Source organism: Elephas maximus, chromosome 7, assembly GCF_024166365.1.
Source record: "Elephas maximus indicus isolate mEleMax1 chromosome 7, mEleMax1 primary haplotype, whole genome shotgun sequence".
NCBI classification, from domain to species: domain Eukaryota; kingdom Metazoa; phylum Chordata; class Mammalia; order Proboscidea; family Elephantidae; genus Elephas; species Elephas maximus.
In genome coordinates, this window is record NC_064825.1 from 9,363,533 (window position 1) to 9,378,580 (window position 15,048).

The 15,048-nt window shown below is 38.5% G+C and overlaps 1 long non-coding RNA gene across 1 annotated transcript in view; it reads right to left on the minus strand.

The window, feature by feature from the left end:
* Window positions 1-3,040: 3,040 nt before the first annotated feature.
* LOC126078688 (uncharacterized) overlaps window positions 3,041-15,048 on the minus strand; it is a 155,410-nt gene continuing 143,402 nt past the window's right edge. Inside the window, exon 3 of the long non-coding RNA XR_007518134.1 lies at window positions 3,041-3,222. This is a non-coding gene — a long non-coding RNA (uncharacterized LOC126078688). The remainder of the gene's footprint in view (window positions 3,223-15,048) is intronic.

Here is a 15,048-nt window from a genome sequence, read left to right on the forward strand (position 1 = left end):
CCAGCTTTCACATGCATATGTTGTGATTGAAAATACCATGGCTTGGGTCAGGTGCACCTTAGTCTTCAGGGTGACATCTTTGCTCTTCAACACTTTGAAGAGGTCCTTTGCAGCAGATTTGCCCAATGCAATGCGTCTTTTGATTTCTTGACTGCTCCTTCCATGGCTGTTGATTGTGGATCCAAGTAAAATGAAATCCTTGACAACTTCAATCTTTTCTCCATTTATCATGATGTTGCTCATTGGTCCAGTTGTGAGGATTTTTGTTTTCTTTATGTTGAGGTGTAATCCATACTGAAGGCTGTGGTCTTTGATCTTCATTAGTAAGTGCTTCAAGTCCTCTTCACTTTCAGCGAGCAAGGTTGTGTCATCCGTGTAATGCCAGTTGTTAATGAGTCTTCCTCCCACCCTGTTGCCCCGTTCTTCTTCGTTTAGTCCAGCTTCTCGGATTATTTGCTCAGCATACAGATTGAATCGGTATGGTGAAAGAATACAACCCTGACGCACACCTTTCCTGACTTTAAACCAATCAGTATCCCCTTGTTCTATGATCTATGTAAAGGTTCCTCATGAGCGCAATTAAATGTTCTGGAATTCCCATTCTTGCAATGCCATCCACAATTTGTTATGATCTACACAGTCGAATGTCTTTGCATAGTCAATAAAACACAGGTAAACATCCTTCTGGTATTCTCTGCTCTCAGCCAGGATCCACCTGACATCAGCAATGATATCCCTGGTTCCACGTCCTCTTCTGAAACCAGCCTGAATATCTGGCAGTTCCCTGTCGATATACTGCTGCAGCCGTTTTTGAATGATCTTCAGCAAAATTTTGCTTGCAGTGATATTAATGATATTGTTCTATAATTTCCACACTCGGTTGGAACACCTTTCTTGGGAATAGGCATAAGTATGGATCTCTTTCAATCAGTTGGCCAGGAAGCTGTTTTCCATAGTTCTTGGCATAGATGAATGAGCACCTCCAGTGCTGCATCTGTTTGTTGAAACATCTCAATTGATATTCCATCAATTCCTGGAGCCTTGTTTTTCACCAATGCCTTCAGAGCAGCTTGGACTTCTTCCTTCAGTACCATCGGTTCCTGATCATATGCCACCTCTTGAAATGGTTGAACATTGACTAATTCTTTTTGATATAATGACTCTGTGTATTCCTTCCACCTCCTTTTGATGTTTCCTGCATCATTTAGTATTTTCCCCATAGAATCCTTCACTATTGCAACTCGAGGCTTGAATTTTTCTTCAGTTCTTCCATCTAGAGAAATGCTGAGCGTGTTCTTCCCTTTTAGTTTTCCATCTCCAGTTCTTTGCACATGTCATTATAATACTTTACTTTGTCTTCTTGAGACGCCCTTTGAAATCTTCTGTTAAGTTCTTTTACTTCATCAATTCTTCCTTTTGCTTTAGCTGTTCGATGTTTGAGAGCAAGTTTCAGAGTCTCCTCTGACATCCATGTTGATCTTTTCTTTCTTTCCTGTCTTTTCAGTGACCTCTTGCTTTCTTCATGGATGATGTCCTTGATGTCATTCCACAACTCGTCTGGTCTTCAGTCACTAGTGTTCAATGCGTCAAATCTATTCTTCAGATGGTCTCTAAATTCAGGTGGGATATATTTTGGCTCTCATGGACTCACTCTGATTTTCTTCAGTTTCAGCTTGAGCTTGCATATGAGCAATTGATGGTCTGCTCCACAGTTGCCCCCGGCCTCGTTCTAACTGATGATATTGAGCTTTTCCATCGTCTCTTTCCACAGATGTAGTGAATTTGATTTCTGTGTGTTCCATCTGGCGAGGTCCATGTGTATAGTCACCGTTTTTGTTGGTGAAAGAAGGTATTTGCAATGAAGAAGTTGTTGGTCTTGCAAAATTCTATCATTCGATCTCTGGCATTGTTTCTATCACCAAGGCCATATTTCCCAACTACTGATCCTTCTTTGTTTCCAACTTTTGCATTCCAATAGCCAGTAACTATCAATGCATCTTGATTGCATGTTGGATCAATTTCAGACTGCAGCAGCTGATAATATCTCGTATTTCATTTTTGGCCCTAGTGGTTGGTGCGTACATTTGAATAATAGTCATATTAACTGGTCTTCCTTGTAGGCATATGGATATTATACTATCACTGACAGTGTTGTACTTCAGGATAGAAGTTGAAACCTTCTTTTTGACGATGAATACAGCACCATTCCTCTTCAAGTTGTCATTCCCAGCATAGTAGACCATATGATTGTCCAATTCAAAATGGACAATACCAGTGAATTTCAGCTCACTAATGCCTAGGATATTGATGTTTATGTGTTCCATTTCACTTTTGATGATTCCCAATTTTCCTAGATTCATACTTTGTACATTCCAGGTTCCAATTATTAATGGATGTTTGCAGCTGTTCTCATTTTAAGTTGTGCCACATCAGCAAATGAAGGTCCCAAAAGCTTTACTCCATCCACGTCATTAAGGTCGACTCTACTTTGAGGAGACAGCTCTTCCCCAGTCATCTTTTGAGTGCCTTCCAACCTGGGGGGCTCATCTTCCAGCACTATATCAATGTTCTGCTGCTATTCATAAGGTTTTCACTGGCTAATGCTTTTCAGAAGTAGACTGCCGGGTCCTTCTTCCTAGCCTGTCTTAGTCTGGAAGCTCAGCTGAAACCTGTCCTCCATGGGTGACCCTGCTAGTATCTGAATACCGGTGGCATAGCTTCCAGCATCACAGCAACACGTAAGCCTCCACAGTATGATAAGCTGACAGACAAGTGGGGGAGAAGAGACTTACATAAATGAAAAACATACGATGCTCATGAGTAGGTAGACTCAACATTGAGAAAATGTCAATTCTACCCAAAGCAATCTACAAATACAATGCAATCTTGATCTGAATACCAAAAGCATTTGTTAACAAGATGGAAAAACTAATCATTAACTTTATATGGAAAGGAAAGAAGTTTTGGAAAAGTAAAGCATTATTGAAGAAAAAAAAAACAATGTAGGAGGCCTTGTACCACCTCATCTCAGAACCTACTATACAGCTACAGTAGTTAAAATTGCTTGGTATTGGTACAATGACAGACATATTGACCAATGGAAAAGAATTGAGAACCCAGACGTAAATCCATCTACCTGATCTTTGACGAAGGCCCAAAGTCCATTAAGTGAGGAGAAGATAGCCTTTTTAACGAGTGGTGCTGGCAAAACTGGATGTCCATCTGAAAAAAAATGAAATAGGACCCATATATCACATCATACACAAAAACTAATTAAAAATGGATCAAAGACATAAATATAAAACCAAAAACTATAAAGTTCATGGGAGGAAAAATAGGGTCAACACTAGGGGCTGTAATATACAGCATAAACAGCATACAAACTGTAATTAACAGTACACAAACACCAGAAGATAAGCTAGATACATGAGATCTCCTGAAGATTAAACACTTATGCTCATCAAAAGACTTTACAAAAAGAGTAAGAAGAGAACCTACAGACTGGGGAAAAAATTTTGGCTACTCTCTAAATCTATAGGAAGATCCGGTGCCTCTACAATAAAAAGAAAAATAATTCAATTAAAAAATGGGCAAAGGATATGAACAGACATCTCACCAAAGAAGACATTCAAGTGGCTAACAGACACGTGAGGAAATGCCCTTGATCAGCCATTAGAGAAATGCAAATCAAAACTACAATGAGATACCATCTCGCCCTGACACTACTGGCAGGAATAAAAGAAAAAATAGAAAATAACTAATGTTGGAGAGGTTGCAGAGAGATTGAAACTCTTACACACTGCTGGTAGGAATACAAAGTGGTACAACCATTTTAGAAAACAATATGATGCTCCCTAAAAAGCTAGAAATAGAAATACCATATGCTTCAGCAATCCCACTCCTAGGAATATATCCCAGAGAAAGAAGAGCCGTCGTACAAATAGACATATGCACGCCTATGTTCATTGCAGCATTATTCACGTTTGCAAAAAGATAGAAACAATCTAAGTGCCCATCAATAGATGAATGGATAAACAAACTACGGAATACTAGGCAACAATAAAGAATAATGATGAACCTGTGAAACATCTCACAATATGGATGAATCTGGAGAGCATTATGTTGAGTTAAATAAGTCAATTCCAAAAGGACAAATACTGCATGAGATTACTATTATAAAAACACATGAAAACGTTTCCACATGGAAACAAACAATCTTTGATGGTTACAAAGGTGGGGAGGGGTGGGGAAGGAAAAACACTAACTAGATAGTAGATAAGTGGTAACTTGGGTCAATGGTAAGACAGTACACAGTACTGGGGATCAGCACAACTTGACCAGGGCAAAGTCATAGAAGCTTGACAGACACATCCAAATGCCTGGAGAGACCAAGCTAATGGGCTGAGGGCTGGGGACCATGGTCTAGGTGGACATCCTGCTCAATTGGCATAACGTAACCTATAAAGAAAATGTTCTACATCCAACCGTGGTAAGTAGCAACTGGGGTCTTAAATGCCTGCAAGTGGTCATCTAGCATACATCTACTGGTCCCATCCTGGCTGGAGTAAGGAAGAATGAAGAAGGCCAAAGACTTAAGGGAAAGAAAGCTCAAAAGACTAACGGACCACAGCTACCACAACCTCTACGAGACCGAGCCCAGAACAACCAGATGGTGCCTGGTTACCACTACCTACTGCTCTGGCAGGGATCACAATAGAAGGTCCCAGACAGAGCGGGAGAAAAATGTAGAACAAAATTCAAACTCACAAAAAAACAAAAACAAGCAAACTAGCAACAACAACAACAACAAAAAACCAGGCTTGCTGGTCTGACAGAGACTGGAGAAACCCTCAGAGTATGGCTCCCAGACATCCTTCTAACTCAGGACTGAAATCACTCCTGAGGCTCACCTTTTAGCTAAAGGTTAGACAGGTCTATAGGGCTAACAATAACACACATGAGGGATTTGTTTCATAGTTCAATCATGTATATGAGACTAACGGGCACACTAGCCCCAAAGCAAAGATGAGAAGGCAGGAAGGGACAGGAAAACTGAAAGCATGGAAACAGGGAAACTGGGGTGGAGAAGGGGAGGGTTGACACAGCCCAGGGTTGGCAATTATTGTCACAGAACAATACTTGTATTAACTGTTAAATGAGAAATTAATTTCCTCGGTAAACTTTCACCTAAAGCACAATTAAAAAAAAAGAAAGTGAAGGCTTGTTAAATCACCCTCCCAGATATGGGATTTCCTACAACTTTCGCTGAAACATCTAGCTCATAAACCTATAATATGTTGTTTGTGACTCAGCACCTCTTTCTAATTAATGTAATATATTTAAAAAACCGTCTCAAATAAAAAGTTTTAGCTTTCTGCCATCCCCAGCCCACATTTTCCTCCAGCCCACACTTCTAACTAAATATAATCAAGCTTATCTGACTAAAATGGGTGAATCCCTTTACGGAATGCACTAGATGGCAGTACAAGAACTCTTTCACTGCAGTTGGTAAAGGCCTCTGCTCAAGGGGATTGTGTCGGAAAATGGCCAAGTTCCAGCTTCCCACTCTTACCTGAATTAAAGGCACAGAGAATACAAAAGAGGAAAAGTACCGAAGTTAAATGCTGTTTCGTCAGTTTGGTCTGCTTGGTATTCACGTCACATGGAGAAAAGGTTTCCCAAGAACAATTAATTGTCTTTTGTTTAATGAAGTAAACTCATTTCTGTTTTCTTTTTAAGTCATAAAATTCATTTCCCTTAAATAAATTCCATTTTTTTCCTCACTGAATCTCATTATTAAAATCAGGATACAGCCCTCTAGGAAACAAAACAAAATCTGTCTTCAGATATTATTAAGTCACGGTTAGGAATACAGCAAATCTTTTAAAATAGTCCATATAAAGGAAAATACTAATCATCTGCCAAAACATTGACAATAATATTATTTACAAGTATTTCCAAAATATCAGTAATGCTATACTCCAAATAAGTCATAAAATAGTAACTATTAAGAAGGAAAATATAGTTTAATACCAGGTTTTTTAGAAATAAACGATCACCCTTTCATGATATTTATTCCTTAAATCCTCTGCAGCTTGGCTCAATTTTTCCATTGCTTTGAACTGCCTTATTCCCTTTTAAATTGTACTTTGAACTTGGGCTCTTGCCAGGTGTTAGCTCATGCTGACTCTTTAATGTCCAAAGTAATGTTGTATTTCTTTGCCTACCGAGCTATGTTTCTTATTAGGGGATGATGGTTTTTGTTGTTAGGTGGTGTTGAGTCGATTCCAACTCATAGCGACCCTATGGAAGACAGAACAGAACACCCACCCAGTCCTGCGCCATCCTTACAACGTTGCTATGCTCGAATCCATTGTTGCAGCCATTGTGTCAATTCATCTTGTTTAGGGTCTTCCTCTTTTTTGTTGGCCCTCTACTACACTCTGTCCTTCCCCAGGCACTGATCCCTCCTGATAACATGCCAAAGTATATGAGACAAAGTCTTGACATCCTCGCTTCTAAGGAGCATTCTTTCAAGACAGATTTGTTCGTTCTTCTGGCAGGACATAGTATATTCAATAGTCTTCACCAACACCATAATTCAAAGGCATCAATTCTTCTTTGGTCTTCCTTATTCATTGTCTAGCTTTCACATGCATATGACATGAAAACACCATGGCTTGGGTTACGGACACCTTAGTCCTCAAAGTGACATCTTTGCTTTTTAGCACTTTAAAGAGATCTTTTGCAGGCTATTTGCCCCATGCAGTGTGTTTTTTGATTTCTTGACTGCCGCTTCCATGGCCATTGATTGTAGGCCCAAGTAAAGTGAAATCCTTGACAACTTCAATATTTTTCTTCATTTATCATGGTGTTGCTTAGTCTAGTTGTGAGGATTTTTGTTTTCTTTATGTTGAGGTGTAATCCATACTGAAGGCTGTGGTCTTTGATCATCAGTAAGTGCTCCAAGTTCTCTTCACTTTCAGCAAGCAAGGTTGTGCCATCTGCATAATGTAGGTTGTTAATGAGTCTTCCTCCAATCCTGACGCCCTGGTCTTCTTCATAAAGTTCAGCTTCTTGGTTTATTTGTTCAGCATACAGATTGAATAAGTATGGTGAAAGGATACAACTCTCACACACACCTTTCCTGACTTTAAACCACACAGTATCCCCTTGTTCTGTTAGAATGACTGCCTCTTGATCTATGTACAATTAAGTGATCTGGAATTCCCATTCTTTGCAATGTTATCCATACTTTGTTATGATCCACAAAACTGAATGCTTTTGCCTAGTCAATAAAACACATCTTTCTGGTATTCTCTGCCTTCAGCCAAGATCCATCTGATCTTAGTAATGCTATCTCTTGTTCCACATCCTCTTCTGAATCTGGCTTGAATTTCTGGAAGTTACCTGTCAATGTACTGCTGCAACTGCTTTTGAATGGTCTTAAGCAAAGTATTACTAATATTTGCATAATGTTTTGTAGTTTACAGATTTTTTTCCACATATATCATCTCCACATATATAATTCTCTTGAAAGTAGAGGTCTTGGGACAATGCCATCAAATCAATTCTGACTCATGATGATCCCATATGTGTCATAGTAGAACTGTGCTCTGCAGGGTTTTTAATGGCTGTGATCTTTCAGAAGTAGATTGCCAGGCCTTTCTCTCAAGGTACATCTGGGTGGATTTGAACCACCAACCTTTTGGTTAGTATATGAACGCTTAACTGTTTGTGTCACCCAAGGACTCCCATGAAAGGATGGGACTGTTTATTTTTGTATTCTCCCCAAAGATCAATTTTTTTTCATGGAATATATTTAAATGCTTCAATGTACTGATTTGAATTTCCATTTTCCATTACTTCCATCTTCCCACTAAACAAAGGAAAATTCACATCATATATATAAAGAACTAAAGTCAAAGATGTAGTCATGAGGGAATTAGTAAACTTAATTCCAGTTCTAGTTCCAGACTCTTTATAGATCAGGGAAAAAACTTCAGATGCCATCATAGAACTATAACCTATAATCTTTCAGCAATCATGGAAAATGTCAGCTACCCCAAATGAATGACAATGGGAGAACGTCACAATTCTAAGTGGGAGAAAGGGGTAGATTCCAGAAATAATAAACCACTCATTTTTATTAAAATCACACAAAAACAAAAAAATTGAATAATCATTCCATTTATTTATTCTACAAAAATATATTGACTAAATTTTAATGAGGACACAAAAATGAGTAAGATAGTGATCCTGCCCTCAAGGAAGCCAGAAGAGTAGTACAATGTAATCTATATTATACTAGAGGTGTGCGCATACTGTGACGGCGAAACAGATGAAACAAACAAACAAAAAAACCTGCTGCCATCAAGTCAATTCTGACTCATAGCAACCCTATAGGACAGAGTAGAACTGCCTGATAGAATTCCCAAGGAGCAGCTGGTGGATTTGAACTGCCAACCTTTTGGTTAGCAGCTGATCTCTTAACCTATGATGAAACAGAAGAGAGAGGGAAACAAATTTTGTCTGAGTATGTGTTAGGGAGAGTCCTAGAAAGGAAGTGCTATTGAGTTGGTCTTTAATGAGTAGGAATTCCTGGTAACCAAGGAGAGAGGAGCATTACAGGCAGGCAACGATGCACTCTCAAGTCATGAAAGAGTCACGAGGCCTGTCTGAAGTAGGTGGAGCAGAGGATATTTGGTCGTAAGTAGCAGGAGATGAACTAAGAAAGACAGGCTAGAACTGAGATAGAGAGGGACTGCTTGGAAGCCGTAATGAACATTGGCGTGTGATCCTGCAGAAGAATTTAGAGCATATGATGTACACACGTGCAGGGAAAAAAATGTGATGGATAAGAACATAGTAATGCAGTTTAGAACTGCCGTAGGGTAAAAACATCACAAAGTTTAGTAAAGCAAAAAGAAACTTGTATTCGGCATATATTCAAAAAGGCAAAAGTGGGAAGCAGACAAGCATGCTGCCACAGCCACATCTGCCTGAGTTCAGAGAATATCACGGAATAGGCAAGAATGGGGAAACGGACAAGCATGCTGCCACAGCCACGTCTGCCCGAGTTCAGAGAATATCACGGAATAGGCAAGAATGGGGAAACGGACAAGCATGCTGCCACAGCCACGTCTGCCCGAGTTCAGAGAATATCACGGAATAGGCAAGAATGGGGAAACGGACAAGCATGCTGCCACAGCCACGTCTGCCTGAGTCCAAGGAACATTACAGAATCATCAGGGTATATTAACTTTGCAAAATGGGCAAAACCATTGAAAGCTTCACCTTCTCACAGATTGGCTGGAAACTGCGATCCTAACATTTCGAATCGTCTTTCTTAACAGTCATTGGTACAGGTTTCAGTAACACAGGAGGGTTTTCATTGGTCCAACAAATTTTCTGTTCACTAAATGCTAATAGAAAAAGAGTGGAAAGTCTTTTGTGTTTTGTTTGATTGGCTTTATGTGAAAGGTTCTCTAAAAGATATTTTCCAAGATTATACTAGCTATTGTCTTTATACCTCAGGGCCCAGTTGAGGTATCCTTGTGAGTTCTTGTGAGCCCAGCTCCAGGTGGGTCACATTCTCTATGCTCAGGGACAGGGAATAATGATTTGAATATTATTTTCTAAATTGAACCCATAGTGTCTGATACAGAGAGATGCCCGATAAATATTGAATAAATAAGCTTAGATTCATAAAGAACTTTTTCAGTTAAACAGGACTTATTGTATTTATAATATAAAATAAATATCTAAAAACTAAAAGCTTTTCTACGTATCAGAAATGAACAATTGGAAACTCTAATGGAAATGATGCCCTTCACCATACCCAGAAACCCAGCGCTGTTGAGTCGATTCTGACTCATAGCGACCCTATAGGACAGAGTAGAACTGCCCCATAGAGTTTCCAAGGAGTGCCTGGCGGGTCCTAACTGCTGACCGTTTGGTTAGCAGCCGTAGCACTTAACCACTATGCCACCAGGGTTTCCTCCCTTCACCACAGCAACAAAATATAATTTACCTATGTATAAGCTTACAAGAAATAAATTGTGACCTAGAGAAGGAAAACTCTAAAATATTACCAAGTAATATAAAAGATGACTTGAATATTTGAAAAAAAAAAACCATGCCATTGGGTTAGAATACTTAACATTTAAAAAATGTTGATTCTTATCATTCATTTAATATTTAATGCTATTTCGATGAAAATCTCAATGGCCTTTTTTTCTATAGATTAAAAAAACGAGTTTAAACTTCTTCTGGAGGAGTATATGGATAAGAATATCCCAAAACAATTTTGTAAAAAAGAAAAAAAAAAAAAAAACTAATGAGGGAGACTCATGTTTCCAGATATCAGAAGATATTATGAATTTATAATAATGAAAATAGTGTGGTATCTGAGCAAAACTGGACACAAAGATTCCTGGAAATTCAGAAGAACTCAGAAATAAACTCATGTATAAATAAGAAGCCACGGAAAATAAATGGGAAAGAATGGCTTATTCCACAAATGACATTGGCAAGGTTTTAGCCACAAAAGATCATTTACCCAAGCATCTAAACACTCCTGAAGAATTCACATAATAGACATTTCAAATGCGATTACTGATTTTTTAAAAAAATAATGCCATTGTAACAACTGAAGAAAGATTGTTACGACCTGTGATTTATGGGGTTGGAAATAAATGGACAATTACTTTTTAGGTAATGCAGAATTCGTGATGGTTCTTGGGAGTTACATGTTTTTTTAGATAATGTCTTAAATTACTGAAATGTAATTGTGCAAATACTTATACATGATGCGCCAATTAAAAAATTATTGTGTCATTTCAAAGAAATGTCATTAATCTAGAGCAGGTAAGATTTTCACTTCGTAAGTACACCTTTCTCTACTCCATTTGGATCAAATTGAACTTTGTAAAAACATTCTAATGAAATGGCAAAGAATGCCAGATGATGTAAAAAAGACTCAACTTTATGCTGTCTACAAGAAACATATTTTAAATATATAGACAAGGATAGTACAAAAGTAAAAGGATTGAAAAACATCTACCATGTAAATACTAATCGAAAGGAACCAAGAGTGTCTATGTTAATACCAAAGTAGACATCAGAAAAAAGAGCATTAGCAGAGAGAATAAGAAGCATTTAATACTGGTGAAAATTAATCAGGAAGACAAAACAATACTAAATACATATGCATACGACAGCAGACCTTCGAAAGCAAAACTGATGAAAATGAAAGGAGAGATAAACTATTCACCTAAATAGTAGTTATAGAAAACTTCTCAAAAACAGTAGAAGACTGTATTTTTACGTAAATAAAAGCTCCCTCTGCCTTTGATTGCCGCCTCACCCCTCCTCTCCAGGTATTTTAGTAAGTGAGCTATGCTAATTTTTTTACAGCAACTTGTGGAGGAGGACTGGTATGGCACTGCTTGTAAGAGTGCCCGGCAGGGGGAGGGTGGGGCCTGCAAACAAACACAGAAGGTGCACATTATTTATTTGCATAAAAATACAGCACACATTCTTCTCAACTGCACATAAAACATTAATGAAACCCAAAAACAAACCTGCTGGACTCATTGCAACACCATAGTGTAGGGTTTCCACAGCAGTAAATCTCTATGGAAGCAGACTGCCACATCTTTCTAAACATTCATAAAGTTAGGCTATAGAACAGGCCATAAACCTAGTTTTGACAAATTCAAACGTTTTAAAATCACATGAAAAAAATCCTTGACACAACTTTGAGAAACAAATGGTCACTCTGTCTTTATATACAAAAGCATACAACTAAATAAGAGAAACACTAAGACTCAATAGCTGAACTAAACGGGAAAGGTCATGTAGAAAAAAGGAATTCACAGAAGAAATACAAATGAATAATAAAGTCACAAAAATGTTCAAATTGTTCAGCATTCAAAGAAATACAAAATAAAATGATTGAAGAACATTTTTGCCTTTTATTAGCAAAAGATTAGAAATACCATAGTGTTAGAAAGAGTTTGGTGTTGGCTCACTGTTGGCAAGAACATGAATCAGCTTAAACATCTGGAAAGCAAATTGTAAATATATACTATGAGCCTTAAAATTTCCATAATTTGATCCATTAATTCAAACTTCAGGACACTATTTTAAGAAAAGTCTCAGAAATGTAGATAAAAATTTTAAATACAAATAAGTTAATCCCAGGGCCCTGGTGGTACAGTGGTTAAGAGCTATGGCTTCTAACCCAAAGGTCTGCGGTTGGAATCCACCAGCTTCTCCCTGGAAACCCAGTGGAACAATTCTACTCTGTCCTATAGGGTGGCCGTGAGTTGGAATCGACTCCACTGCAATGCGTAAGTTGATCCCAGTGTTACTTATATCGTCAAAAATTTAGAAGTAGCTTAAATATCAAATAATAGAGGAAAGTTAAATTAGTAATTTTTGAACTGGTGGGTGAGAAATGTCTGTGCCCTACCTATAAAACGAGTCTGGATAACCTAGTTCTTGGTTTTTTGTCTTTAGTTTTCAGGACTCATAAGGCCGAACACTCTCCATATGCGTTAAACCAAAAAAAAAAAAAAAAAAAACCCTTTGCCGCCAAGCTGATTCCAACTCATAAGCAATATTATAGGACAGACTAGAATTGCCCCACAGACTTTCCAAGGAGTAGCTATCAGATTCGAACCTTCAATCTTTTAGTTAGCAGCTATAGCCCTTAACCACTACACCACCAGGACTCTCCATATACATTATGGTGTCCAAGATATGCTGGGTAACCAAAAACATGACAAATGGCCACCACACATATGTTGTATCATTCAATTCTTATGATAGCCCTAAAAGAAAAACCCAAACCAAACCCATTGCCGTCGAGTCAATTCTGACTCAGAGTGACCCTGTAGTACAGAGTAGAACTGCCCCATAGGGTTTCCAAGGAGCACCTGGTAGATTTGAACCGCCAGCCTTTTGGTTAGTAGCTGTAGCTCTTAACCACTATGCCACCAGGATAACCCTAAGAGAAATTATATTTCCTCTATTTGTAAGATGAGAAAACTAAGAATTAAAGAGCTCAAACAATTTTCCCAAGTCTCCAAATCTAGTAAGTGACAGAGCAAGGAGCCAAACTCTGACTGGCTCCAAAACTCATGAACTATCGACTACCCACACATTACGCTGCAACTCACAGAGGAGGTGGCTTCTGGAAAAATCCTGAAGGAGTAGGAGTTTTCAGGTTCAGTGTGTCTGGAACAAAGGTTCATTGTAGAAAAAAACAAGGATATGATACAGGAAAGGTAGTGAGGCTCAGGACCAAGAAAAGGCGAGAAACTGATACAAATGACCAGGGCTCTGCTGACCTAGGGCCTAACCATGTTTCAGGTCAGCAAGAATCTAGTGTAAAGATTTTTAATTAATGTCTTTGCTGGAAGCCCCTTCCTTGACTTTTTTTTTTTTAAACCAGGGCCCAAACCCCCTCTTAGTTTGGCTGTAAAATATTTTGGATTTTATCGTATAAGTCCTTGGCTCTTAATCTGTTGAAAGCTATGAGATTTTCCTCCCACACAGCGTTCTGCACTACGTCTTCAGGTTGTTCACAGATCTTTCCCTGGAGCCCAACCTTAGATCTTTCATGAGTTCAGGTGATGAAGAGAAAAAAGGAAGATTTTAACTCAGAAAATTACATAATCAGATTTGCATGTTAGAAAGGTAACTTTGACATTAGTGAGGAGGAACATGGGCTAGGAGAGGATTATAATGAAAGAAGAGGAAATCATTTGAAGACTGTTGTAAGACTCCAAAAAAGAAGATGGTGAAGATTTGGTGTTGTTAGTTGCCGTCAAGTAGGCCCTGACTCATGATGACCTTTACATAACAGAACGAAACATTGTCCAGTTCTGTGCCATCTTCATGATTGTTGGTATGACTGAGCATTGTTGCAGCCGTTATATCAATCCATCTCATGGGTGGTTTCCCTCATTTTTGCTGACTTTTTCCTCACCATGAAGATTTAACTGTATAAAAATTGTGAATTATCTTGTGAAAACTTAGATGGACATTTCTGTGGACAGCTGTACTTAAAATTTAGCTGTACAATAATAAGACGAGTGAGGTTCACTTGACCTGAAGCAGTTCATATTTAGGACCCTGCTGGCCTGTCACAGCATACTAACAAAAGGAGGTAGCTGTCTCAACTCCGAAAGTCCTTCCAGGTTGAATGAACAGAGAGACAGTGTTTCCTCAGTGGGTTGTAGCCTCGCCTTAGTCTTCTCTTCTCTAGCCACAAACTGAATGCTGCTTAAAATCTTATGTGCTACATATAAAGAATTATGCCACTAAAGTAAAAAGCCATTTAGGAAAAGGAGGATAGAACAGTAAAATGCTGGGGAATTGTTTCACATATGTAGGAGGAAAGATCAATGGATGATACTGCTTCAAGTGGATTAATGGAAGCCAAAATACAATTTTTCAAGTATTCGAAAGGCAAGCATGTGAAAGAGTAGTTACATTTATCCCTCTCTCAAACTCCAGATGTCAGAAAGAAGACCATTGGGAAGGAGTCAGATTTGGGCTCAGCCTAAAAAAAAAAACAAACAGTGTGTGACAATTAGAGTTATCTAAAAAGGAAATGGCTTGCCTCATAAGGTAGAAGGATATTCAGACAAATTTGGAGAACCATCTGTCGAAAGTTGTGTAGAAGGGAATTCCCCATGGAAGCTGTGGTCTGGGCTGGGTGATGGATGAGGAGGAGACAGAGGAAGAATATAAGAGTGAGCTAGTTTCACTTTATTTTAAACTGCATAATCAGATTACAAAAAAAAATCTATTGCTGTCAAGTTGAATCTAACTCATAGCTACCCTCCAGGACAGAGTAAAACTGTCCCACAGGGTTTCAAAGGCTGTAAGTATATATATATATATATAAAACCAAACCCAATGCCATCGAGTCGATTCTGACTCATAGCGACCCCATAGGACAGAGTAGAACCGCCCCACAGAGTTTCCAAGGAGCACATGGAGAATTCGAACTGCCGATCCTTTGGTTAGCAG